The sequence below is a fragment of the Lampris incognitus genome, chromosome 1, assembly GCF_029633865.1.
Source record: "Lampris incognitus isolate fLamInc1 chromosome 1, fLamInc1.hap2, whole genome shotgun sequence".
Classification (NCBI taxonomy): domain Eukaryota; kingdom Metazoa; phylum Chordata; class Actinopteri; order Lampriformes; family Lampridae; genus Lampris; species Lampris incognitus.
This window is the reverse complement of record NC_079211.1, coordinates 149859030-149882166: the sequence shown is the minus strand read 5'-3', so window position 1 is coordinate 149882166 and position 23137 is coordinate 149859030. Positions and strand designations below refer to the sequence as shown.

At 45.1% G+C, this 23137-nt stretch overlaps 1 long non-coding RNA gene across 1 annotated transcript; it reads right to left on the bottom strand.

Annotated features, from left to right (window-relative positions):
- Nucleotides 1–327: 327 nt before the first annotated feature.
- On the bottom strand, nt 328–22311 carry LOC130114537 (uncharacterized). The gene is made up of 4 exons (XR_008810401.1): nt 22221–22311; nt 1154–1220; nt 980–1040; nt 328–363 (listed from the first exon to the last, which is right to left on the bottom strand). It is a non-coding gene; the product is annotated as an uncharacterized LOC130114537 (long non-coding RNA).
- Nucleotides 22312–23137: the final 826 nt, after the last annotated feature.

Genomic DNA, 23137 nt, shown 5'->3' with positions numbered 1-23137 from the left:
GGGCAGTGCAAGACATTTGCTCGAGCTGGGATCAGAGACATGTTTGACTCTCACATTTGGCTGCGTTTTGGTTTGGCTGGTTGCACTGAGGTGGGATTTGAGGGATGCAATCGTGTGTGTTCTTGTAGGCTGTGTTTTTTGACTTAAGGTAGTTGGCTTTTTTGGACCAATAGACAAAACAGGACAGGGGATGCTTGGGGCTGTGGGTAATACATCCTCCTTTTGCACAGGTAGTTTCTTAAGAGCACCATTTGATGTTCTAGTATGGCAAGATATTGCTTTTCTAGCCTGGCACTGAACTTGTGTCCTGTCACTTCCCATGATGACAGCAAGTGGTGCTTGGTTTTCTTTTTCCTTGACCAGCTGTGAATTCAAAAGAAGACCTGGTATTAATTTTTTTTTTAAAAACACACCATGGGATGTGCAGTAGATCACGTTGGGGTTTTTTTCCTTCTTTTTTTTTTTTTGGCTTTTCTCTCCAATTGTACTTGGTCAATTACCCCACTCTTCCGAGCCATCCCGGCTGTCCATCTGTTTTATTTTAATTATGGATCATTACAAATATGCTGTGTTTTAAAAGTAGCAAGTAGTCACACAGTGAGAAAAAAATAAATCATGTACAGAAATAAGAATCAAGATGCATCAATAATCGTTTTATAATCGCATTGTAACCCTCTGAATCAGAATCGACTCGTGGAGTGCCTAGAGATTCCCACCCCCAATCGTCATATATGGATTTTATAATTTTCCTGCACTACATGTATAACATGGCTATCTGTCATGACTTGGAGCGGTCCAGCCTCAATGGACATGGTAAACTTTCCCGTGAGGAATTAGTAATGTGCAATTTACATAAAAATGGTTAACTTCAAAATAATTTTGAATTATGGAACAATGTGGGTCAGCTGTCAATTAACATTTGCCACAGAATTTTGCAAACCCGATAATGATCCGCACAAATAATGTCGCTCACACTTACTTGTGCCTTTAGTCTGGAAATAGAAGGCTTCTTAACCAGACAGTCATCCTGGGGGTGTGACCTGAGGAAGAAACAGAATTACGTAAAAGTTACACATACTTTATTTCCAAACGTAATAACGCAGAACTAGGGTTGAACTTGTCAGTTATTATAGTATTGCGCCTCTGTTCTTACTTAGCGTTAGGTTGTGACAGTTGCCCCTTTGCTGCCAAGTATTCCATCAGCTTCTGCCTGCGTAGCTCTGTGAAATAAAATTGTGGTCACAAAATTAATTCAGTGTTTTTTTTATCATTGCGGGGTTTTTGTCAAGTTTTGGATAGCCTTTATAATTGAAACCATGCGAGCAGGCAATACATAGCATACAACTTGCAGGTATCCCCACCATTATGAAAAATACAGTGGCATAACGACCAAAAACGATCGGTTTCATATGCAAATTGCCGTGAACATTAACTAGAGTTTCAATGGCCGTGTGTACTAGTCACAGTCAGCTGAGACTGAAGAAGTCACTCAGATGAGTGATGAAACATTTCTCTCAGTAAACGTTGCGTCCAGATGAACTGATTCAACTCTCTGGGATTTTCTTACCAGGATTATTGAGCATGCATAAAGACATTTTGACTTATTTTCGGCGAGGATTTCCTTAAACTTGTACGTGAGTACAAGCGAACGGTACGTAAAATTGCAGACTACAGGAACCACCAGGTATTCAGCCTCAGGTGCAGACAGAGCGGGATTACACCCAAGAGCCTCAAATCTTCGGTAGAGGGCCACCGAGCTAACAAGATCCTCCAGAAGGCACAGATCCAGCTGTTGAACGAGTGGGTGAGACAAACTCATTTTACTATCGATGCTTTGAAAGCCGAAGAGGAGCAGATCCAGCACAGACTCACGCCACATCTTGACGGGGGGTGGGGGGGCTAAGAGTACGTCTGTCGCCGCCTTACAAAACTGTGATTGCAACCATTTCCCAATCCTCGGTGAATAGTACACATGGCCATTTAAACTCTATCCAAAGGAGTTGAATCAAGTGCAACTGGACTTGGTGTATATCCGTGAATACGTTTCGCCTCTCATCCACTGGACTGACACATCCAGATCACCTGTTTTTTGGTGATCTGATTTTGACACAAGGTGGTTGAAGCCACTCCAAGATGGAACAACTTCCGAGTTCTGTTGCCTGCACAGAATCCAGGCAAGATCCTGGTTCTTTGATTGTTTAGTTAGTTGTGTGTCTGCATCATACATTTCTGGTGTAACTGGCCCATGAAATTTTGGAGGGGGCTTCTGTGATTCCATTTTAGCATCCTTGAGCTCAAACATCCCTGATGGAATTGAGAGTGACTTTCATCTGCCTGATTTCAGTTTCACTTTAGGGATTTGTTCTTGAGGTTCACTTCATCTGAAAGCTGCAGTCTGGGAGGCATGAAAGGTTCCTTTCCCATCAAGGGTTTCTTCATTAATGTCGATGTTGTCATTTGCATACATGATGTATCCAGGGAGCCTTGCATTGACAAAGTTTTGTGGAATAACAGGGCTCGAGAGTGCGACCAACATTTTTAAGAGTACGACTGAAAAAAATTATAGGTCGCACTGGTGCACCCGATGCTGCTCGGGTGAACACTGAAATCTCTTTCGCAAGCGCAGCATCTCTCTGTGTTCTCCTGATGGTATCGTGGTCTAAACCAATAAGAGACAAAGCTCGGGCGGGTCCTTGCCTCTGATTGGCTGTGGTCCTTTTCACTGCTCTAAGTGTCAGTTCAAAAAATGCAAGCGACCTGAGCAGGCTGAGCGCCAGAGAACTTGAATGGGAAAATAATAGCCTATAGGTCTACGCGACAAAACGAGTGAAAATGAAGAGCGGTAGAGCCATTGAAAGTTTTTTTCATTAAAAAAACGAAACCTACTCCTTCAACCAGCCCTACTGTCACTCCATCCATCTCATCTACCGAGAGTAGGCCTACATCCAGCCAAGACACGGAGCCCTCGGCCTCGGTCCCTGGGAGAATGCCAAGCCCCGGTCCTTCCGTGATAACATCAGACTCGGAACCAGAGGAGACAACCGAGTCTGAGATAGAGCCCGGCCCTGAGAGTCAAATCAAAAGCCCAAAATATATTCTTTCAGGCATCACTGGTTAAAACAATTTCCCTGGCTGAGGTACAACAAAGAACGGAACACAATGCACTGCGTTTACTGTCGGGAGTGTGGTCAGAGTATGGCCGGTAATAGTGCATTCGTCGGAGAGTAGACAACGTTTCGGATCGAGACATTAAAAAAGCATAACTTGTCCAAAAAGCATGCTACATGGCCCGTGACAAGTGTGTAAATACAGTGGGCTCTCTCCCAACTGCATTTCAGCGTCAGGCGGTATTGATCAGGTCCTCAGAGGAATCAGAAATGATCATAAAATTCAATGTCGCATACAACATTGCCAAGGAGGACATGCCATTCACAAAATTTAAGTCAGAGTTCATTCTAATGAAGAAAAACGGCTTAAATGTCAACCCAACCTACAGCAATGACAAGGCATGCGCGCAATTTATTGGTGTAATAGCCGACACACTGAAAAATAAGACAGCTGCGGACGTTGGAACATTACATTTGGTGTGGAAGACCTACCACTTTAGTCCAAAATCAATGAGGGAGCTGAAGGCCATTGCAGCAGACCTGGGAGTGGATGCCCTAGTCCCCGGAGGGGTTAAAGGAACATGATGGCTTCCACATGTCTCCAGGGAACCTGGAGACATTCCTCAGACCTGGACAGAATGGCCATGGCCAGTTCACTGCAGTCTACCGTCATATGGACCATTTGGCAGGGTCCTCGGCCAATGCAGATATTGCAGGCCGAGCCAGAAAGGTCAGTGGGTTCCCACTGGAAATGTACTAAATTAGTGCCATTTTAACTTCAGTCCTTTCCCTGCCCAGAAGGCTGTTTATTCATGTTGAAGACTATATGAATATACAGTATGCTCTGTATGATACAGGTCAAGAAATCAATGGAAGATGGCACTTTTGTGGCTTTTTGTCACTTTCTGGCTGATGTTTTTGCTGGAATAACCAAGTTTAGTCTCCTACTTCAGAAAAATGAGACCATCCTACCACAGGTAAGGGAGATGAAATGGGATTTAATTTTTGATTATGTTTGTTATTAGCTTCAGCTGTATTTATTAAAGTGCTTGATATATCTATACAGGCTGCTTGTGCTCTTGAAAATCTGCTGGTGACCACAGAGGTGATGGCTACAAGACCTAAGCCTGGGGGCAGACTGTCACAGTTCATGGCTGACCTTAGGCTGCAGAGAGGGCAGCAGGAGGATATGCCACTCTACAAATTCCAGTTACATTTGTGGGTTTGTTTCTTATATAAGAATATATATATTTAAAATATCTAACTCACAATTTGTGTTTATGCTTTATGTCCCACACAGACAGTTACACTCAGTGGGGAAGTCTCTAAGCTGGCAGGGGATGGTGGTGCTGCCATCACTAAATTACAAAGAGCAATGGAGGCAACGATCAAATCTACAGTCAAACACTTGAAAGCAAGATTCTGTAGCCTCCTAGGCAAGTGTACTCCCTTGTCTTATGAACACACTGATAGATCAGAAATGTATGTTAATCATTTTTATTAAAATGTATTTATCCTTCCAATAGGAGAGGATGCTACCCAATCCGCCACAAGCAAGGCTGTCAAATGCTTCAATATCTTTAACCATGATAGCTGGCCAGAAGACCAAGAGGAGTTAGTGGATCATGGTGCTGATGACCTTGAATTCCTCTTGGATCACTTCTCCCCTGTCCTCACAAGGTAGCATAATGGATCACTACCCAAGGGTATGTAGTAGTGCTGATAGCAATCATGTTAATTTAAACACTGATTGGCTGTTTATTCCATATCAGTTTCAGAAATGGTGTGAACACTGAGTTGGCAAAAGAGGAGTTTATGGGCCTGAAGCTGTTGATTGCCAGGATGTTCAAGGACAAGACCAACCTCAGCCTTTGGGAGCTAATGTTAACTAGAGAGCCATACTGTTCAGAGTACAAGGTTTTACTCTTTTTCTTTTTAATAACATTTTGATATCAATATGTTAACTTTGACATCAAAAACAACTTTAACAGCTTGTACAGCCCTATGAGAATGTGTTTGAATGTGTTTTGTATATTTTTCAGAATATACTGAACCTTGTCCACATTCTGCTCGTCCTCCCAGTGTCATCTGCTGTGTGTGAGAGAGGATTCTCTTCACAGAAGAGAATCAAATCAGATGTTAGAGCATCACTCCACACAGACACAGTGGAAGACCTGATACGAATCAGTTTAGAGGGGCCCAGTTTGGAGGATTTTGATGCTAGGGAGAGTGTGGCTAGTTGGTTTAGCCAAGGCCAAAGGGCTAGAAGGCCAAATCACAGGTGTTGGCCATCTGAGGGACATGTGGCAGCAAGCGGAGACCTGCTATAAGACTTTGGAGGACTTGAGCACTTTTTATTTTCAAATGTTTTATTTTACTTGAAATGTTTAAATCGAACATGTTCAATTTCAGTTCATTGAAGCACTTTAAGCACAAACACTTTTATTTGGAAATGTTTAAATGTTTTAAATGTTCAATTTAAGCTCAGTGTAGCACTTTAAACACTTTATTTTTCTTTATATATTCTTCATATATATATATATATATATATACTTTATATATTGTGTTTAAAATAAAGACAAGCTTTTTCTACACCTTATTGTTTTAAAAAATCATTCCCATTATATTACAGAGGAGCGATAAAAAGGAGACCTCTTGGTGTTAAAGGCGACGCAATGAAAAATGTGGGTGCACCTATATTTTGTGCTGGTGCACCTAAAAAAAAGTTAGGCGCACCAGTGCAACCAATGCAAAAAGTTAGTGTAGAGCCCTGAATAAATACTCTACCATTGTCAAAGTATTGCTTCACAGCCTCGTTTGCTATAGCAGTATCTGTTCTCAGCACTGACTCGTGGCTTATACTGTGCCCAGCAGCATGAAGTAACTGCACTAAGCCCTTTGAGTGTGTAGCTTGGTGTACTGCAACTCCAATTCCAATGTGCTTTGGTGTTGGTCTCTTTCCACCAGATGCCAGGAACACAATGTCTTGAGCAATGCTGAGTAGCTTTGTGTTCACGGTTTGTTTATCCATATTTTCTTTGTCGCCATCATCAGTGCATAGAAGTCATAACAGCAGGTACAGACTCTCAGGCACAACTTCTTCTGCATGGTGCTGATCAATCCCTCCAATGACATCATGTCTTGGGGACTCCCTAATGTCTGCCTTGATCTTTAATGACACCCAATACAGCCAACTCAGTATCTCATCGTCACAACTAGCCATACTCCTTCCTTTAGTGTAATCTTGGGATGCCTGTTCATCAGGAATAGGGTGAGTCAAGATTTAGCAGACAAAACAACTTTGGGTACATGTATGAGCCATAGAACTGCAACTGATTGTACACTGCAGCATGATACTAATGATTTCTCTGTAAAGGCAGATCGTGGAGATATGTTAATCGGTCACGATCTAATAGCCGTATTGCACACCCCTATTACCAACTACAAACCCAAACCTCCCCCACGCTGAATGACTCCAGACTTGCTATTGAGCTGAATAAGTTCTACCGTCGATTCGAAAGAAAAAGGGTCAGCTTAGACTATCTGCCAACCCCTACCACCACCCAAAACTCTAGGCCCAGCCTGAGCACCGATCAATGCCCTGCCTATAGTAGGACATGCCGTGCATGAGGCATTTCAAATCACTTTGCCAAAGTATGTCAGGCTAGTAGCATCCATCCATCCATTATCCGAACCGCTTATCCTGCTCTTAGGGTGGCGGGGAATCGGGGATGCTGGAACCTAGTATCCCAGGAGTCATTGGGCGGCAGGCAGGGAGACACACTGGACAGGCTGTCAGTCCATACACACATACACACACACATTCACACCTAGTGACAATTTAGTACGGTCGATTCACCTGACCTACATGTCTTTGGACTGTGGGAGGAAACCGGAGCACCCAGAGGAAACCCACACAGATACGGGGAGAACATGTAAACGCCACACAGAGGACGACCCAGGATGACCCCCCCAAGATTGGACTACCTCGGGGCTCGAACCCAGAACCTTCTCGCTGTGAGGCGACTGCGCTAGCCACTGCACTGCCGTGCCACCAGTGCCAAGTCCAACAGAATAAAAAAAGAAGTGAATGTGCTTGAAGATGTTGAGCAAGGGACTCAGATACCGATGATAGACTGTTACATTACATTACAATACAGTCATTTAGCCAACGCTTTTATCCAAAGCGACTTACAAGTGCATTTAACGTAGGAAATCAGGAGAACTACTAGTCATCAGAGGTCATAAGCGCATCTTCTCTCTAAACAAGCATCTAAGAGCAAAACCAGTGCTAAAGTAAAAGCGCGAGAAAGAGACTTTTTTTTTAAGTGAGTGAATACAATAAGTGCTAAGAACAAGTAACAGGCTAGTATTTCTTGAAGAGGTGAGCTTTCAACCTGCACCAAAAAATTGGCAGCGACTCCGCTGTCCTGACATCAGTGGGGAGTTCATTCCACCACTGTGGGGCCATGACCAGGTCGATCAGCAGCAGGGGCCTCTGAGCGACGGGGCAACCAGGCGTCCCGAGGCAGCAGAGCAAAGTGGTCGGGCGGGGGTGTAGGGCTTGACCATGGCCAGGTGATAGGAAGGAGCTGTTCCTTTCACTGCCCTGTAGGCTAGCACCAGAGTCTTAAACTGGATGCAAGCAGCTGCTGGGAGCCAGTGTAGGGACATGTGAAGGGGAGTTGTGTGGGAGAACTTAGGGCGGTTGAACACCAGACGAGCTGCAGCTTTCTGAACAAGCTCCAGAGGTCTGATGGCCAACGCTGGGGCGCCAGCAAGGAAGGAGCTGCCGTAGTCCAGCCGGGAGATGACCAGAGCCTGGATGAGCACCTGTGCCGTCTCGTCGGTGAGGAATGGGCAAATCCTCCAGATGTTATAGAGGAGAAATCTGCAGGAGCGAGCAACCGATGCAACGTTTGCAGCAAACAACAGTTGGTCGTCCAGAATCACACCCAGATTCCTCGCAGTCCGAGTTGGCGTCACCACAGTGTTGTCAATGGTGATGGTCAGGTCTCGGTGCGGGCAACCTTTCCCTGGGAGGAACATCAGCTCTGTCTTTTCCAGATTGAGCTTCAGGTGGTGTGTCGCCATCCACTCCGAGATGCCAGTCAAGCACGCAACAATGCGTGTCCCTACTTGTATGTCAGAGGGAAGGAAGGACAAGATCAGCTGGGTGTCATCGGCATAACAATGGTAAGAGAAGTCATGCGAGCGAATAACAGAACCCAGGGATGTCGTGTACAGGCAGAATAGGAGAGGACCCAGAACTGAACCTTGTGGAACGCCTGTAGTCAGTCTGCGAGGCTCCGACACAGATCCCCTCCATGTCACCTGGTAGGAGCGACCTGTCGGGTAGGATGCAAACATTGAGAGTGCAGAGCCTGTGACACCCAGCCCCTCGAGGGTAGAGAGGAGGATCTGGTGGGTTCGCTGTGTCAAACGCAACTGACAGGTCCAGGAGTATCAGGACAGAGGAGAGAGTTTGCTCTCGCAGAGTGCAGCGATTCCGTCACTGCAAGGAGGGCTGTCTCTGTCGAGTGACCCACCTTGAACCCAGACTGGTTGGGGTCCAGGAGCTTGTTCTGGTGGAGGTACAAAGAAAGTTGGTTAAAGACAGCACGTTCGAGAGTTTTGGATTGAAAGGGTAGAAGGGAAACCGTCAGAAGGGTTACGTGATGGTTTCTTGAGAAGAGGGGGGGGGGTGACTCTAGCAGTCTTGAAGGCAGATGGAAAGCATCCTGCCTGGAGGGAGGTGTTGATGAGCTGGGTTAGAAAGGGGAGGAGTTCAGGTGCTATAGACTGAAGAAGAGGGGAGGGGACCGGGTCAAGGGAGCATGTGGTGGGGCGACTGGATGTGATGAGGTTGAGGACCTCGTCGGGGGAGAGAGGAGCAAGGTGGGATAGGGTGGGACATGGAGAGGTGAGGGAGGGTGCAGAGGGTGGGCTAGTGCAAGGAGCGCTAACCGGGTGGTGAGAAAAGGAGGATCTGATATCGTTTACCTTCTTGTCAAAGAAGTTAGCGAACCTCGGTCTCGTCAGATCCGACTATGGCCGGACTCGATGAAGCAGCAATCATTGACAACGCTGTCTTCGGGAGGGGGGCGGAATCGGCTTGTGTTCGTCACGTAAATGCGTCTCTGTGTGTGTCGGAAAAAACAGTGGTTCGGCCTGGAGTCGCCTTGTCACGAAAGTGGGGAGGCGGTCTCCTTCGAGACTGCCGGCCGGAGAGATGCAGTTGGCGAATGCATGCCATACGAGGGTGGGTGTTTGAATTAAAATAGGGATTGAGGTAGAGGTAACAGGAAGAAAGATCAGTGGCGGAGAGAGAGCGGAGGTGTCTACGGGTGGGAACCATGTGGGTAGGGGGAGGGGCTGAGGGGGGAAAAGAGAGGGAGAGAGAGTAGGACATGAAATAGTGGCCAGAGAGCTCGAGGGGACTAACAGAAAGATTGGAAATAGGACAGTGTCCAGTAAAGATAAGGTCCAGCTGGTTGCTGGCCTTGTGGGTAAGAGGAGGTGAGAGATGAAGGACAAATGAGGAGAGGAAAGAGAGAAGAGGATCTAGCTTGTCAGTGTGGATGTTGAAATCATCGAGAAGGATAAGTGCAGAGTCATAATCAGGGAAGTGTGAGACAAGTGTGTCAAGCTCCTCCAGAAACTCACCAAGGGGGCCTGGTGGGCAGTGCACAACCACAATGGTGAGTTTGACTGGATAAAAGACAGTAACAGCATGAAATTCAAAAGAGGGCGGAGAAAATTGTGGAATGGAAACAAGAGAGTATTTCCATTTCGGGGAGATTAGCAGGCCATTACCACCACCTCGCCTCCCAGCTCTGGGAGTGTGAGAAAAAGAGTACACATCTGACAGAGCTGTGGGCATGGTAGTGTTTTCTGACGTGATCCAGGTCTCAGTTAGACTGTTCTTAGCCACTGAATACATTAGCACCCTGAAATCCCACAGGCTCAAATGGTTTGTGCACCTGCATCTGACTAAGGCAAGGCAGATATGCCAGGCAGATACAGGCACCACTTCCAATGTTACAAGCGGCAAGATCAAGATCTTGACCAAGCTGAAACTGTATTCCAGGGAAACGCTGCCGTCAAAGGGGAGATTCCACACGCAATGTGTCATTCGAGGAGAACAGCAAGACCTCTTGTCGGTTTTCTCTTTCATGTCAACAAGAAAAACAGGTTTCTTTTCTTGTTGGTTCTTTGCTACGCTGGGAAACATGGCCTTCAGTTGACACATCTCTTCTATTTGTTACTGTATTAATAAAAGATAACGGAAGTAAAGTCATCTGTTTATTTAAATATTGATCATTACAAATATGCTATGTTTTAAAAGTAGCAAGTAGTCACACAGTGTGAATCTCATCGTAGCCCTCTGAATCGGAATCGAATTGTGAGGTACCTAGAGATTCCCATACCTATAAATCAATCTATTATCCGAACCGCTTATCCTGCTCTCAGGGTCGCGGGAATGCTGGAGCCTATCCCAGCAGTCATTGGGCAGCAGGCAGGGAGACACCCTGGACAGGCTGCCAGGCTATCACACAGGGCCCACACACACACACACACACACACACACACACACACACACACACACACATATTCATACCTAGGGACAATTTAGTAATGCCGATTCACCTGACCTACATGTCTTTGGACTGTGGGAGGATACCGGAACACCCAGGGAAACCCACACAAGACACGGGGAGAAAATGCAAACTCCACACAGAGGACGACCTGGGACGACCCCCAAGGTTGGACTACCCCAGGGCTCGAACTCAGGACCTTCTTGCTGTGAGGCGACCGCGCTAACAACTGCGCCATCGTCAGGGCTCGAGAGTGCGGCCAAAATTTTTAAGAGTGCAACTGAAAAAAATTATAGGTCGCACTGGTGCACCCGATGCTGCTCGGGTGAACACTGAAATCTCTTTCGCAAGCGCAGCATCTCTCTGTGTTCTCCTGACGGTATCGTGGTTTAAACCAATAAGAGACAGAGCTTGGGCGGGTCCTTGCCTCTGATTGGCTGTGGTCCTTTTCACTGCTCTAAGTAGTCAGTTCAGAAAATGCGAGCGACCTGAGCAGGCTGAGCGCCAGAGAACTTGAACGGGAAAATAATAGCCTATAGGTCTACGCTACAAAAGAGTGAAAATGAAGAGAGGTAGAGCCATTGAAAGTTTTTTCATTAAAAAAACAAAACCTACTCCTTCAACCAGCCCTACTGTCACTTTTATTTGGAAATGTTTAAATGTTTTAAATGTTCAATTTAAGCTCAGTGTAGCACTTTAAACACTTTATTTTTCTTTATATATTCTTCATATATATATATATATAGTGTTTAAAATAAAGACAAGCTTTTTCTACACCTTATTGTTTTAAAAAATCATTCACATTATATGACAGAAGAGCGATAAAAAGGAGACCTTTTGGTGTTAAAGTAAAGGCGATGCAATGAAAAATGTGGGTGCACCTAAATTTTGTGCTGATGCACCTAAAAAAAAAAAGTTAGGCGCACCAGTGCAACCAACGCAAAAAGTTAGTGTAGAGCCCCGATTGTGCCGCAACCCTTAAAAAGTATTATTCAAAAATACCTAGTACTTTTTAACTCAACACATCAGTTATTTATTTACATTAATATCTATGGTTAATAGTTTTTGATGACTGGTCATTTTGACTTGAACTGAACACAAGGATTTACTGTGTCACCAGGCACACATTTCTTTTCAAAAGCAAAACAACCTCTTGGTATCAGTTGGTTGTTAGTGAAATTGGCTGTGAAAAAAGTACTTGTTGACTAAAGGCAACAGTTAAAAATACATGTCTAGACACCCGTGAAAGCAGATTACACATGCTTTCCCTTTTTCTGTTTGGTCTACTCAGCGAAACGCAACCCATCCTAGATGTCCATCCACCCATCCGTCCATCCATTATCAAAGCCACTTATCACAATCAGGGTCACGGCATGCTGGAGCCTATCCCAGCAGTGATTGGGCGGCAGGCGGGGAGACACCCTGGACAAGCTGCCAGGCCATCATAGGACCGACATATACACACATACACACACATTGGGACAATTTAGTACTGCCGAGTCACCTGACCTACATGTCTTTGGACTGTGGGAGGAAACCGGAGCCCCCAGAGGAAACCCACGCAGACACGGGGAGAACATGCAAACTCCACACAGAGGACAACCTGGGACAACCCCCAAGGTCGGACTACCCCGGGGATCGAACACAGGACCTCCTTGCTGTGAGGTGACCGCGCTAACCATTGCGCCACAGTGCTGCCCTAATACTATAATAGTAAAAACAAAAACACACATGAAGGGGAAAGTACTAGTTTCTCTGATGTCCATCACACTCTTTTTGAAATCAGCAGTTTAGCATCTTCATCCTTGTCAGCAAACATGCACACCAGGCAGAACCCAAATTATTAGGGTCAACCAAGTTTGTTAGGCATCTGATTAACCAAGCAGCACTCGATGGTCAATTTTTTAAAAAAAAAATCAATTTGCAGTACTTTCCATCACCCAATGTGAAACACCCATCCTATGTAGTAGCTATATCTGCTATGTGTAGTAGTACTGTGGGTGGGGCCTGGGTACGATTTCAAAATAAATGGGGCTACTCTCTTAAACTAAAATAACTGGTGGTGCCTCCAAATAAATGTATGATATATAATAAAGATATATCACTTAGATTTTGGTTTTGTCTCTTGTCCTACCTTATATATTTATATAGTGGGTATATGTGGAAGGGAACTGATAGAAATGAAATGCAAACCATTTATAATGTTGACATCGCTGATTGGTTGATGTTATGTCGACTAACAGACACTTCCGATCTGGAAACACTGTTTGTTAACAGAGATGATGAACCCCCAGTCCAGATAGTTGGGCATTTGGGAGGGCTTTTGTTTTACAATACAATAAGCGGGTGTCATTCGGCCTCTTAAAGACAGATGAAGGAATCTGGAGCTATACATCTTGTAGTATAGAAAATTAACATCAAATGTACCATGAAGGCTTTTAATCCATCGAACTGCTTATCCTGCTCTCAGGGTCGCGGGGATGCTGGAGCCTATCCCAGCAGTCACTGGATGGCAGGCGGTGCAACAACCTGGACAGGCTGCCAGTCCATCACAGGGCCACCACACACACACACACACACACACACACACACACACACACACACACACACACACAGGGACGATGTAGTACGGCTGAGTCACCTGACCTACGTCTTTGGACTGTGGGAGGAAACCGGAGCACCCGGAGGAAACCCACGCAGACACGGGGAGAACATGAAAAACGCCACACAGAGGACGACCCCCAAGGTTGAACAACCTCAGGGTTCAAACCCAAAACCTTCTTCTAACCGCTCCCCCTTTTCCCAATCCCAGAACTATGGACAGAGAAATACACACCCTTCACTACTCATTAGAACGCACTCCTTGAATCAATCTGTTTTTGTTTTGTTTTTTCCTCCTTTTTCTCCCCAATTGTACCCAGCCAATTACCCCACTCTTCTGAGCCGTCCAAATTAATATAAGTTTTTTTATAATACTCAAGCACAGTTGAGGTTGTGGTACAAGCCTCTCAAAACATCAACATCAGCTGGTAACATGTCCTTCAATCCTCAAACAACTTTTGGATTTGTTTGGGCTTGGGACCGGCACTAAGAATGCATTGGTTAGACATTTCTTACAAAAGCAATTTCCAGAACTTCCAAACCATCCTACTCATTCTGAAAGTGATTCCATTCTCTCACTGGACCCCAGTGTTAAGAGCCTAATTTCAATTACATACACTGAAATAGAGTCCATTAAGTCCGATACTCTTAATCGTCTGAAAGTTGCTTGGGAGCAGGATTTGGGTGTGGAGCTGACGGGTGGGACGTGGGACACTGTGCTGGGGGCTGGGGCTAGTCCACACTGCCTCAATATGTGCTATAACAGTCTTACACAATGTAAGATCTTACATGGCAGTCATTATACTAATGCTAGACGAGCAAGGATATTTCCTGATACAAGTGATGCATGTAACTGCTGTGGACCATCACCTGCAGACCTGCTTCACATGTTTTGGACCTGCCCTCGCTCATTTGAATTCTGGACAGACATTTTTACATCTTTTGGGGATATATCTGGTGTGGACGTTCCACCTGATCCTCTTACGGCCCTGTTTGGCATTCCCCCCAGGATTAACACTCTCCTGTATCTCAATAGAGTTATGTCTTTAGATGAGAAAAAGAGAACAAATCTCTCTGACCAAGGCACTCTGTGTAATTAAAATGTCTTTATTGAAACTTGGACATATCCAAAAAGGACCTAAAAATGCCCACGCGTAGCGGCTCGGGCCTTCTGCAGGGCACAGTGAGACAAAACAGGGGTGAATGGTTTTTGTGCAGCACAGAGCACAGGGGGTAGTTGCTTGATTGGATCTGAAGCAACCAATTGCTAAGACCCGTCCCTCACACAGATCCTAGAGAGCAGTCACGTGCCAAACACAGTTCTTTGTAAAGAGAAAACAAAAACACAGATTAAGTGTACACACACCCACAACTACATCACAATAAAGCACGCTTAAAGACCTTTGGGGAAGGCAACATCTACCAGTGGAGAGAACTCACAAAGCGACAACCTCGCAAGCGAATGGTGTCTTTCAATCCAAGCACGAGTGAAGAGGAGTCTGATGCCACACAAGCAACCACGTCTGCGGGTTTTTTAGGGACCCGATCACGCAAGACCACCAAAAGTCACCAGCAGAAACAACAAAGAAGAAGAAAATCAGGAGGGGGAGACATCGAACCTGGTCCACAAATATCAAGGGACAGTCTACGGAGTCGAACGAGAAATCAACGGTAATCAATATCTCTAAATGTACACTGACACAAGACTCTGTGAATATGCTATCAAAAGGACTAACCTTTGCCCCTCTGTGTAATGCTGGTGAATTTAAAACAAAAGTGGACCTTTTTAGATTCTATAGGAATCTTCATTTAAAAGTGTGGTACCATCAAAATAATAAACACTTTAACAGCACACCTAATGTGAACTCTAATTCCACTTGTGGCGCTAAGACACTCTTTAAACCGAAGTCTAGTTTCATGCCAATGTGCACCAATCCCACTTTGATTGCTTTTACCAAAAAAGTCTCACATGATATGGATGAAATGTTTTGTAAGAGACAGAAAAAAGTGAAAGACAACCTTACAAGAAATGAGAGAGAAGCACTTGAATCTTTGACAAAAAAATGAACAAATTATTATTAAGCCTGCTGATAAAGGCGGTGCAGTGGTGGTAATTGATAGAAGTTACTATGTCACTGAAGCTCAAAGGCAATTGGGCAATAGTGTCTACTATGAACAACTGAAAAGAAACCCAATTGAGGCAATGAAAACTGAGCTAAGGGCCATTTTATCTCATGGTAAAGACCAGAATTGGATCTCAGACAATGAATTTGCATTTCTGATGAATGAGAATCCACAAATGCCATGTTTTTACATGCTGCCTAAGATCCACAAGAATCTGGAGCACCCTGAGGGGAGACCAATCATCTCAGGCAACGGATCATTGACAGAGCCGTGTTCCCAGTTTGTGGACTGTTTTATAAAACCTTTAGTGCGGGATCTCCCGTCTTTCATTGAGGATACCACTGATGTTTTAGGCAAACTGATGAATATTAACAATGCTACTGACTGTTTCATGGTGACTTTGGATGTAGCCTCTCTTTATACTAATATTGACCACCAGGAAGGCCTGTTAGCTTTACAGCATTATTTGTCATTCCGGTCTGATAGCGCACCACCCAACCAATTTTTACTCTCTCTGACAGAATGGACTTTACACAATAATGTCTTTCTTCTCCGGGACTCTTTTTACAGACAGCTTAAAGGCACAGCTATGGGTGCGTGTTTTGCGCCAAATTATGCAAACCTTTTCTTGGGTCACAGGGAAGAAACATTCATATACAATCAATTGAATAATCATTTTTGTGATAAGATTGTATTTTGGGGCTGCTTTATTGATGACATCCTTTTAATTTGGTCAGGAAGTGAGGGTGAACTCTTACAATTCCATGATTATATCAATGCGACAAATTCTAACATCAAGTTGTCAACTGACTATTCCAAAATGTCTGTAAACTTTCTAGACTTATCGATTTCTATTGATGGGAGTGGCTCTCTACAAACCACAATATATAGAAAGAGTAGACAGGAACACTTTACTCAGATCTGACAGTTTCCATGCCAAGGGACTTAAAGACAACATTCCCTTTGGACAGTTTCAGCGTTTGAAACGCATCTGCAGCAATGATTCAGAATTTTGAAAAACAGGCCAAAGACATGAAATTGAGATTTTGTGAAAGGGGTTATTCCCCAATTTTGATTGATGGTGCAGTAAAAAAAGCCCAGTTCCAAAACCGGTCTGACCTCTTAACGAAAAAGAAGAAAACTAATGTGGTTAAAAACAATCCCAGACCATGCTTCATCACACAGTACAGCCGCTGTGCCTCCAGGATGAAACACATAATCAGGTCCAACTGGAAAATGATTAATAGTGATCCACTTCTAAAGGAACTTTTCCCAAATCCACCTGTGACAGTGTTCAGAAAAGCACCGTCTATGAAAGACAAACTTGTCAGGAGTTAGCTGCCAGGCTCAAAAGAGAACACATGGTTGCATAAAGACCTTTGGGGAACTTATAAGTGCGGGTCATGTAAACACTGTGTGGGTGTCATTCAGTGCAAGACATTCCTTGACCTGAAAACCCAAAAAGAATACAAAACCAATGGCTTTATCAGTTGTAATGCTGAGTTTGTTGTATATCGCCTACAGTGCCCATGTGGGTGCTTTTACGTAGGTAGGACAAAGAGGAAATTAAAAGAAGGTTTTTCTGAACACAAATATGCAATAAGGATCAACAATGAAGATTATCCAATGGCCAAACACTATAGAGAAATGCACCATAGCGACCCTTCATCCTTAAGAGTCCAGGGTATTGAGATGATACAGAAATCTGTACGTGGGGGGGATAGATTGAAAAAGTTGCTGCAGCAGGAAACTTTTTGGATCTGGAATTTTAAGGCAATGGAATATCCAGGTTTGATATCCCGGTTTGAACGAGGAGATAGACTATAGGCCTTTTTTGTAAAAATGTCTAATTTATAGTCTACTGTCTTTCCGAGTCACTGTGAACATGTACCTTTATTGTGCTATAGTTGTGGGTGTGTGTGTGTCCACTTAATCTGTGTTTTTGTTTTCTCTTTACAATGAACTGTGTTTGGCATGTGACTGCTCTCTAGGATCTGTGTGAGGGGCGGGGCTTAGCAATTGGCTGCTTCAGATCCAATCAAGCAACTACCACCCGTGCTCTGTGCTGCACAAAAACCATTCACCCCTGTTTTGTCTCACTGTGCCCTGAAGAAGGCCCGAGCCGCTACGCGTGGGCATTTTTAGGTCCTTTTTGGATATGTCTAAGTTTCAATAAAGACATTTTTAATTACACCGAGTGCCTTGGTCAGAGAGATTTGTTCTCTTTTTCTCATCTAAAACTACAAACCTTGGACCAAAGAGCACCCAACAAATATATTACTTAACTACAGAGAGGACCGAGCACGCCACTGACTCCAAACATATGCAGACTTATGTCTTTCACCTCTCTGGCTGGACGTCTAGTACCTCTGAGATGGAAACGGGTATCGCCACCTACTCACAGCAGATGGACCAAAGATGTGTTATCCTACATAAAACTAGAGAAGATTAGATCTTCCCTGAAAGGTTCAATGAGAAACTTTGAAAAAACATGGTCACCTTTTCTGGACTATGTAAAGACCTTAACAGCTGCTCCAGAGGATGGGGACAGCTAAAGCCACAGAGGGTTAGATAGAGTATTCCGCACAAATGCACACAGTGTTGTTGTTGTTGTTGTTGTTGTTGTTTTTCTTCTTCTTTAGGGGTCCATGCATGTACTGCAGGAACCCTGTTGTTACTGTAATGACATGACTTTGTATGAAATTCTGTCTTTGTTATTTATGATTGTCACCAGTACTACAGTTTTTCCTGTTTATCTGCTCTGGGGATGGAAGGAAGGGAGGGAGGAAGGGAGGGAGGAAGGGAGGGAGGGGATGCATATGCTTGTTAGAAAAAATTGCAAAAACCAATAAACAGATTTTTTTAAAAAAGAAGAATGCACTGGCTTGTGCATCCTCAGGTTGATTCGCATATTACAAAGCTCATCTAAATTAATACTTTCGGTTTGGCATTAATTTAAAAAAAAAAAATTCTGATTTTTCCCTTTTTCTCCCAATTTAGTAGCCAATCGATCCCCTATTTTAATTCAATCACCACCCTCGTACTACACGCGTTCGCCAACTGCATCTCTCCGGCCGGCAGTCTCGAAGGAGACGCCTCCCAACTTCTGTGATGAGGTGAATCCAAGCCGAACCACTGCTTTTTCCCCACACACACACACACACACACACACACACACACACACACATTCATGTGACGAACACAAGCCGACTCCACCCCCATCCCGAAGACAGCGTTGCCAATTATTGCTGCTGCGTCGAGTCCGGCCATAGTCAGATCTGACGAGACCGGGGCGCGAACCCCGGTCCCCAGTGGGTCAGTTTGGCATTAATGATACAACCCCATAGGAAGTAACTTAAAACTATAACACAGACTACGGTTTAATTCATCCATCATCCAAACCGCTTATCCTGCTCTCAGGGCCGCAGGGATGCTGGAGCCTATCCCAGCAGCCATTGGGCAGCAGGCGGGGAGACACCCTGGACAGGCCGCCAGGCCATCACACACACACACACAGACACAGACACACACACACTCACACCTAGGGAAAGTTTAGTAACGCTGATCCACCTGACCTACATGTCTTTGGACTGTGGGAGGAAACCGGAGCCCCCGGAGGAAACCCACACAGACACGGGGAGAACATGCAAACTCCACACAGAGGACCACCCACCAAGGTCGGACTACCCCGGGGGCTTGAACCCAGGACCTTCTTGCTGTGAGATGACCGTGCTAACCACTGGGCCACCGTACCGCCCTACACGGAGGACAAGACATGGAATATCTGTGAAGAACTAAGTAACTCAAAAATGAGGACACAGCATAACACTTGATGTTGGTGTTGTTTAGAACCAAAGTATTTCTAAATAAACTCGGGTACCATACAAAGAAAGTTAAGTAGATGTTTTTCTCCGGCTTACTAACACTTTTCATGTAATACTTGATGCTATTAACAAAACAACTTTTACTACTACTACTACTACCTATCTATCTATCTGTCTGTCTGTCTGTCAAAATACTGCAGTGAAACACTCGATCTGGACTCATACTTTTGAATCAACTTTATGGGCGCGTCACGACACATTCAAAAGGCTCACAGTGCCCCCCTCAGGCCGAACGCAGACATCACCGCTGCGCTCCTACATTCATCACGTGACTATCTCGCGTTTCCACGTGTTGTTGGGTGAACTGTTCACCCCTGGTTGTAGGGCAGGGGTGGGCAGTCTTGCCCAGAGAGGACCGGTGTGGGTGACGGTTTCTGTTCCAACCAAGCAGTTACACACCTGATCCCACCAATCAACCAGCAGAGTCGGAGGAACGTTATACACCCCGTTACAGTTGGTAGACAGTGATCACGTGATTTAGTATGCGCGCGCATTTTGGCAACAAAAAATGGCGGAAGTACGGTCGCGCCTACTAGGCGTGACGTAGGTCATAAAAGGGCCTAATTTGGGAGAGACAGGTGTGTAACTGCTTGGTTGGAACAAAAACCTTCACCCACACCGGCCCTCTCTGGATAAGATTGCCCACCCCTGTTGTAGGGCATACAATGACGAGCCATTTTAGCTCACTGCACGGCTGTATAAGTTATTGCAGTATCAGCTGTACATATATTGCTGAATATGGAGCTGCCAGGGAAGAGGAGAAGAGGAAGGCCAAAGAGGAGGTTTATGGATGTGGTGAGGGAGGACATGCAGGTGGCTGGTGTGACAGAGGAAGATGCAGAGGACAGGAAGAGATGGAAACGGATGATCTGCTGTGGTGACCCCTAACGGGAGCAGCCGAAAGTAGTAGTAGTAGTAGTAGCAGCAGTAGTAGTAGTAGTAGTAGTAGTAGTAGTCAAGGGCGGCTGGCCAGTACAGGGCGCCCCCTTCAAATATCAAGAGATGAAAATCTACTTCAACATGTTAAATATAATTTAGTTGTATAATACAAATTATGAAATAAAAGTGTTTTTCAGTCTATGACGCCTGTCAGCAGCACTAAATATTGGTTCCAAATGATATTCAGTTGATTTCTGTCTGAATACATATACTTCCTGGATGAGGGGTGCCGGCCAAATGATACCTTATGTAAGCCTTCAAACTTTTGGTTTCTTCAGATTTTCCATGCACTCCCACTTTTATTGGCAGCGAATTGGTATTGTTTTAATGTTTTTGGATCTGATGCGATTGGACAATTCTCGTGGCTGTCAATCATGTTCACACCCACCAAGACGGCTGTCTGGACTGTCAATCATCCACCGTCTATGAACTCTATAAGATCTGTAGGCTACATGGTGCTTCTTAATAACTCTGACTGTGTGGACATTAAAGCAGCTGTCAGGTGTGCTGCACCAAAAGAAATTAGCACCAACCGCCACTGGTAGTAGTAGTTAGTAGTAGCAGTAGTAGTAGTATTACTATTAGTAGTTGCAGTAGTAATAGTAGTAGCAGTAGTATTTGTAGTAGTGAAGAGTTGAAGATACTAAGATTTTCATTGGGAGTGATGAAGAAGGACAGGATTAGGAACGAGTATATTAGAGGGACAGCTCAGGTTGGACGGTTTGGAGACAAAGCAAGAGAGACAAGATGGAGATGGTTTGGACATGTGTGGAGGAGAGATGCTGGGTATACTGGGAGAAGGATGCTGAATATGGAGCTGCCAGGGAAGAGGAGAAGAAGAAGACCAAAGAGGAGGTTTATGGATGTGGTGAGGGAGGACATGCAGGTGGCTGGTGTGACAGAGGAAGATGCAGAGGACAGGAAGACATGGAAACGGATGATCCGCTGTGGCGCCCCCTAACGGGAGCAGCCGAAATTAGTAGTAGTAGCAGTAGTAGTAGTAGTAGTAGTGGTAGTAGTAGCAGTAGTAGTGGTAGTAGTGGTAGCAGTAGTAGTGGTAGCAGTAGTAGTAGTAGTGGCAGTAGTAGTAGTAGCAGTAGTAGTGGTAGTAGTGGCAGTAGTAGTGGTAGTAGTGGCAGTAGCAGTAGTAGTAGTAGCAGTAGTAGTGGTAGCGGTAGCAGCAGTAGTGGTAGTCGTGGTAGTAGTAGTGGTAGTAGTGGCAGTGGCATTGGTAGTAGTGGCAGTAGTGGTAGTAGTAGTAGTAGTAGCAGTAGTAGTAGTAGTAGTAGCAGTAGTAGCGGTAGTAGTAGCAGTAGTAGTGGTAGTAGTAGCAGTAGTAGCGGTAGTAGTAGCAGTAGTAGCGGTAGTAGTAGCAGTAGTAGTGGTAGTAGTAGCAGTAGTAGCGGTAGTAGTAGCAGTAGCAGTGGTAGTAGTAGCAGTAGTAGTGGTAGTAGTGGCAGTAGCAGTGGTAGCGGTAGCAGCAGTAGTGGTAGTAGTGGTAGTAGTAGTGGTAGTAGTGGCAGTGGTAGTAGTGGCAGTAGTGGTAGTAGTAGTAGCGGTAGGTTCGGCAGTACATACGGCGGGCTAGTCCCTGTAGTAGTTCTGTAGCAGGAAAGGAGAAGACAGTTACACCTTCGTCTTTCGTTGTTCTGCGACGCACAACTCGTAACGTTGGGTATCACGGAAGTAGCCCGACTTGTCGTAATTAAAATGGTCACCTTCGCCGCCCGCATAGCCACCATGTGTATATATATATATATATTCCAGTGCTAACGTCAGCCATTCCCATGGACGTGTCGGCGGAGCTCAGTGTGGTGGGGGAGACTTTCTTTAGCTCACGTTACAGAACGACGCCGCCGCGTAATGGCGCCGTGAAAGCACCGCGCTCGCTATAAACGGCCTATTCGCTAGCTCATGTGGGGGTGGGGGTGGGGGGGTAATAAGGTACTCTCTAGAAAGCCAACTACCTTTTCTGTTTGGTATCGAAGCGGTCCCTCCTTCGTCCATGTTGGGTACCATAAATTGTATTCCTATTCCGTGTCCTGGGGTGAAAAGCCTTGGCTGGGCTGACAGCGGGATGAAGCGCTGCGCGTTATTATGGCGCACGCCCCCTTCCCCGCCACTATTTTCAAAATGAGCGCCGAGGGCCCGCCCTCTTCGCCTATTGGACAATTTTTCAAAAAAAAATCCTCCGTCGTCGGCGCCAACGCCAATTGGACCGCGGGTAGCAGCCCGTTGCTGACGTCATCCGGAGCGCTCCGACGGCAGTTGGTTCCTGCTGCGTCTCTAATTGGCTAATCCTAACCCACTCGACATTAACTTAACCAATCGGAGGGGAGCGCTCAGGAGCGTGGTTTGGAAAAACATAACAAGCGTTTTTTTTAAATCATATAATAATAATCAGTCAATCAAGTTGCATTTTATAGCGCTTTTCTAGCTGCAACAGCCATTCAATAATAATCATAATCATCATAATAATAGTACATTTTATTTGTGGGCGCCTGTCAGAGCACTCCAGGACACCTTACAGAACACAGTAAAAAACAAGCAGCACTGTATCAGACAGCATAGCATCAAAACAAAGCAGGTAGACGATAAAAAGTTAACACAACACATAAATATAAAATCATCATCTGCACAAAACTCAGTGAGGTGTGGATCAGACTGAATACGCCAGTTTGAAAAAGGTGCGTTTTGAGATGGGATGTGAAGGTTGAAAGAGAGTCGGTGTTGTGAATGTCTTGTGGGAGACAGTTCCACAGGCAGGGGGCAGAACGACTGAAGGCTCTAGACCCCATGGTAGTCCAGCTCTAGACCCCATGGTAGTCCAGCTCCAGTCCCCATGGTAGTCCAGCTCTAGACCCCATGGTAGTCCAGCTCCAGT